Source organism: Canis lupus, chromosome X (genome assembly GCF_003254725.2).
Source record: "Canis lupus dingo isolate Sandy chromosome X, ASM325472v2, whole genome shotgun sequence".
NCBI lineage: Eukaryota > Metazoa > Chordata > Mammalia > Carnivora > Canidae > Canis > Canis lupus.
This window is the reverse complement of record NC_064281.1, coordinates 103023089-103029071: the sequence shown is the minus strand read 5'-3', so window position 1 is coordinate 103029071 and position 5983 is coordinate 103023089. Positions and strand designations below refer to the sequence as shown.

Genomic DNA, 5983 nt, shown 5'->3' with positions numbered 1-5983 from the left:
CAAAGCTATTCCAGTAAGAAATAGTTCCACTGTCTCTACATAAAAAAAAATCAGTGATTTTTTTCAAAAACTGTTGTGAACCTTTCCTGCTAAAATAGAAAAAGTGAAGAGGGCTGGAATAGAACGGAAAACCTCAACCACCGGTAGTGGTGTTTCTGCTGTTGTATTTAAAAAAAGATCACCCTAGGGCTCAGGGCAATCCTCTAGGCTTCTTATTAGAAACCACTCTCAATTCCATCCTCTATGGACCAAGTCCTCCCTACTGTGATATATATGGGACACCTGGGTGGCTCAGGGCGTGATTCCAGAGTCCCAGAATCGAGTCCCACACTGGGCTCCTTGCATAGAGCCTGCTTCTCCTTCTTCCTATGTCTCTGCCTCTATCTCTCTCTGTGTCTCTCATGAATAAATAAAATATTTAAAAATCCATACATATACATATGTAATGTGTATATATATCATGTGTGTATATATGTAATGTTTGTGTGTGTATATATATATATGTATTTGCATGCTTTATGTCCCTGTTATATTTCTACTCTAGTTAGAAAACAAAAATATCAACTACTTTTGAAGAAAAACTTTTCTTTCCATCATACCTTTTGCATCTGTATGTAATACAATAACAAACTGACCCAGGTGATATTTGGAGAGGAGTAATAATGAAAGCAACACTAGAGTGTTTATTATTTGTCAGGCACTGTTCTAAGCCCCTCATATATATTACCTCAATTGATTTGTGAAAAGATTTTATTTATTTATTTATTTATTTATTTATTTATTTATTTATGAGAGAGAGAGTGAGCGAGCATGAGTTAGGGGATGGGGCAGAAGGAAAAGAAGAGAAAGAATCTCAAGCAGACTCCACGCTAAGCACTGAGCCCCACATGGGGCCTGAACTCATGACTCTGAGATCATAATCTCTCCTGAAACCAAGAGTTGGATGCTTAACTGACAGAGCCACCCAGGTGCCCCTTAACTCAATTTTTATAATAAAATTGAAGGAGGTAAAAATATGATCCCCTTTTTCACAGATGAGGAAACTGAAAAAAATGATTTACATAAGGTCATACAACTAGTTGATGGTAGAGCCATGATTCTTACCAGAAACTCTTGCTCTTGCTCTCATTTTCTGAACTACTGCACTACTCTATCTCCTAGTAATCATGGGAGATCTCTAGAAAAAGAAGGCATTTTGGGAAATTGGCCAAAAATGATCTTCTCAAACTTTTCTCCTGTCATATTCCCTCTCCTGAATCCCAGCAGAATTCTCACTGCCTAGGCAAGTCTACCTTCAAACCTAGAGACTATGTACATTTCAACTACTCTTTTTCTTAATGTTATCATGAAGGGCTATCCTTCCTTTAAATAGAAGTCAATCTCTTCATCTATATTCCAGATCCCTTCCCTTTTGCCTTCCCAGAAGATTTATGCCATTGGTTGATTTCTTTCATATATCTTCAACCAGTCCTTCTCTACTGGATTCTTTTTTCAGCTTTTTAACATATTGTAGTCTCCTAAGTTCAAACAAGTGAACCCCTCTCCCCCCCCATCGGATCTCTCAGCTTTCTCAGTTACAGAACAATATTGCTACTACCATTAAACACACATTTCTTGAATTGTCTACATTTTTGTCTTCATCTCTTCACCTTGACCCACTCCAATCTGTCTTCTGCCCCACACAACTCCACTAAAATAGCTCTTGATAAGGTTACAATGACACTTGTGCTGCTAAATTCATGCTTTTTGGCAACTCAACAGCATTCACCTCAGATGATTGCCTTCTTTCTTGATGTACTTTCTTTCCTTTGATTTTTGAGAACCTTATTCCTCTGGTTTTCCTTTTATTTCTCTGGCCATTCTTTCTCCATCTCCTTTTGTGGCTTCTCCATATAACATTTAAATGTTTGTTGTGATTTCATAGAATTTTTCTTTGCTCATTCTACTCTCTCCCTAAAATAAAATTGCCACTTTCATGACTTCAATTACCATCTTTATGCTGATGATTCTGATTCTTATCTTCAACTCTCTCTTCTGAGTTCTAGAACCATGCACCTATTTGTTATATTCACTTATATATCTCATAAGCACCTTAAATACAGTGTTTTCAAAACCAAACTCATTGTCTACCCACCCCACTATCTGAAACCATTTTTGACCCTCCTCTATTATTCCTTACTTAAATAAAATGTAGCATTATTAATTTTATTAATTTTTGTCATTTTGAAACCTCCCATCTTTTTCTTCCTTAAGATACCATTATTTAAGTCCTATAGATTACTGATCTTAAATATCACTCAAATGTATCTCCTTCTCTTCACCACCCTATTCTAGGCCATTAACATGTGTCTGTATCTAATTTGTTCCCTCCAAACAGTCCCAGGCTAATATTTTTTAGTGACTTCTTATTCCTCTTACCTTAAGACCCAGAATTTGTTTTTTTCTCAGAGAGCCACTTTATTCAGTTCTGTACAAATGTTAACATTAGCATAAGCCCAACCCATCTTAGCATGTATCCCCCTGTGGAGAATAAAGCATAAGGTCCAGAATTATTAATGTATCATACAATGCTTGGCCTTCTTCTGAATTTCCATGTTGTGCTCTTCTTTCAATTCCTTGAAAACTCCAAGTTCTTTCTTGTCTCATTTTTTATATGCTCATATTCCTTGTCTGGAAGGTAATACCCTTTACATGTGGTTAACTCATATTACTAACTCAAGTCTCAATTTAAATGCTTTTTATTCAGACTTTCTCTGATCTCTCAAGTCCATGTCAGTTCCTTGCAGTGACATTCCATATCCACCCATACTTCCCCTATAAAAAGTATTTATTGGAACTACTTGTCCCTCCTATTATACTCTAAATTCTATGAGGATAGGGACCATGTCTATCTTCTATATTTCCAATGCTTAGTGAAGTGCCTGACAAGTAGTTGGTACTCAAACATTTATGAATGATTGAATTCATAGAATAGAAATTATTTATAGAACAATTAATTTGGGTTGGCAATAGTTGTCATGGAAGACTTAAAAGAGAAAATTACTTTTTAAATGAGTCTTGGAGAATAAAAAGCAATTTGAAGCACTATTGTAAAGATATAGAGAAGAAAAGTGTGAGTCCTCAAAGTACATGATGTGTGTAGTAACTTGGAATTGTATGGTGTAGCTGTAGTACAGGAAAAGGTTGTAGAAGGTAGCAGATTGGGTATAACTATGAAGATCTTTGTGTGTACCACCTGATTAATGATGTTCAGCAGCAGCATCTAGGGGAAGCAGCAAGCATGATTTTGTGTTGTGGAAAATTCAGAGTTCAGAGCAGACTGACAATTACCAGGGAAGGATTAATATCAAAAATACTAGGCAAAATGAATATCATTGAGTATCCCTTTCCCTTTTGGCTCCACTTCTTTGTTTGGAGGATCCCTAGAGACCTGTATTCCTATTTCTAGTGACCAAGAGTATGTGTGGGGTCTGCCTGACTAGAGAAATGGCTGAGAATACTGGGGAATGAGGAGTTGTGTAATCCTCTTGCAGATAGAATCCCGGGCCAGTAGTAAAATAGTGTCTCTTTATTCCCATTTTGTGATTCTTCATCAAATTTAGTAAATTACATGAGAACTTGCATTGGATTTTACATTTTTTCAGGAGCCTTGGACTTTTCTAGAGGAGCTTGTAAGTCTTTAAGCAATTGGTATTTAGTATTGTAATGTCTGTTCTGTTTTGTTTTTTTAAGGGGCATATTTGGAAACAGTACACTGACACTGACCTTTTCTCTGAGGGGCTGCTTTTGCAAACGTCATAGCAAATGCATTCAGGAATCATTCATTCATGGGGGCTGTTCAGAGGCAGGGGAAGGGAAGTGCCCTGGGAATTGACAATAGCACCAAAGCAGCACAGAAAAGAGCAGAGAGGTTCAGACATGATGAATAGGGTCATCTTTGCTATGAAAAGATTGATGGATCCGAGCTGAGGCTGCGGCCACCACAGCCGGTCTAGACAGCCCTCAGCGTCAGTTGGCCGCAATATGGCAGAACGTGCAGCATTGGAAGAGCTCGACTTCAGGGAGAGTGCGTGCAGGGCCTCAAGCAGCAGAAGGCCAGCACTGAGCAGATCGAGGAGGAGGTAGCAAAACTACTGAAATTGAAGGCGCAGCTGGGCCCTGATGAAAGGAAACAGAAGTTTGTGCTCAAAACCCCCAAGGGTACAAGAGACTACAGTCCCCAGCAGATGGCCGTTCGAGAGAAGGTGTTTGATGTAATCATCAGCTGCTTCAAGCGTCATGGTGCAGAAATAACTGATACACCTGTGTTCGAACTAAAGGAAACACTGACTGGAAAGTATGGAGAAGACTCTAAGCTTATCTATGATCTGAAGGACCAGGGTGGAGAGCTATTGTCCCTTTGCTATGACCTCACTGTTCCTTTTGCTCGATATTTGGCAATGAATAAACTGACCAACATTAAACCCTACCACATAGCCAAAGTATATTGGTGCGATAACCCAGCCATGACCCGAGGCCAGTATCGGGAATTCTATCAGTGTTACTTTGACATTGCCGGACAATTTGACCCCATGATCACTGATGCAGAGTGCCTGGAGATCATGAGTGAGATCCTGAGATCCCTTCAGATAGGCGACTTCCTGGTCAAGGTAAATGATAGGCACATCCTAGATGGGATGTTTGCCATCTGTTGTGTTCCTGATAGCAAGTTCCGTACCATCTGCTCCTCAGTGGACAAGTTGGACAAGTGTCCTGGGAGGAAGTAAAGAATGAGATGGTGGGAGAGAAGGGCCTCGCAACCAAAGTGCCCGACCACATTGGGGACTACATCCAGCAGCATGGTGGGATATCCCTAGTGGAACAGCTGCTCCAGGATCCTGAACTGTCCCAAAACAAACAGGCCTTGGAGGGCCTGGGAGACCTAAAACTACTGTTTGAATACTTGACCCTGTTTAGCATTGCTGACAAGATCTCCTTTGACCTAAGCCTCGTTTGAGGGCTAGACTAGTATACTGGGGTGATCTATGAGGCGGTGCTGCTACAAACCCCAGGGTAGGCAGGGGAAGAGCCCCTGGGTGTGGGCAATGTGGCTGCTGAAGGACGCTATGATGGGCTGGTGGGCATGTTCGACCCTAAAGGATGCAAGGTGCCATGCGTGGGGCTCAGCATTGGGGTGGAGCGGATCTTTTCCATTGTGGAGCAGAGGCTAGAGGCTACGGAGGAGAAAGTACGGACCACAGAGACACAAGTGCTTGCGGCATCTGCACAGAAAAAGCTGCTGGAGGAGAGACTAAAGCTTGTCTCAGAGCTCTGGAATGCTGGGATCAAGGCAGAGCTGCTCTATAAGAAGAACGCAAAGTTGCAGAACCAGTTGCAATACTGTGAGGAGGCAGGCATCCCACTGGTGGCCATCATTGGTGAGCAGGAGCTCAAAGATGGGGTCATCAAGCTCCGATCAGTGGCCAGCAGGGAAGAGGTGGACGTCCCAAGAGAAGACCTTGTGGAAGAAATCAAAAGGAGAACAAGCCAGCCCCTTTGCATCTGCTCAGTTGAGCAAACTATCAGGGGAAAGTGGGCCTGGCACTATTTGTGGCTAAAACAAGACTCTGCATATGTACTTCCAACAGCTTTGTACACTTCTTTTCCAGCAGGAAGACCTCCACAGTAGTCAGAACAGAGACTTTTTATTATGAATACTTTACTGGTAATCACAGGCAAAAATGGCTAGGTATTACACCATTTTTCCATAGGAGATCCTGGGGGCTGAGTCTGTGCTCCAGGGATAGAGCCTAAGTTGGTCTCCACTGTAGGACCCCCTATGCAGGACCCTAACCAGATGGAGGGAATGCTCCCCACAACCAATCCTTAAAAGTCCAATAAAATGACTCAACCACTGGAAAAAAAAAAAGATTGATGCTTCCTCATCTGGAGGATGGATCCATATACTCTTAAATTCTTGTTTGCATATTTTTTTGGTTTTGAC

The 5983-nt window shown here is 41.1% G+C and overlaps 1 pseudogene; it reads left to right on the top strand.

Annotated features, from left to right (window-relative positions):
* The first annotated feature begins 3994 nt into the window (after positions 1-3994).
* LOC112649183 (histidine--tRNA ligase, cytoplasmic-like) lies at positions 3995-5767 on the top strand (annotated as a pseudogene).
* Positions 5768-5983: the final 216 nt, after the last annotated feature.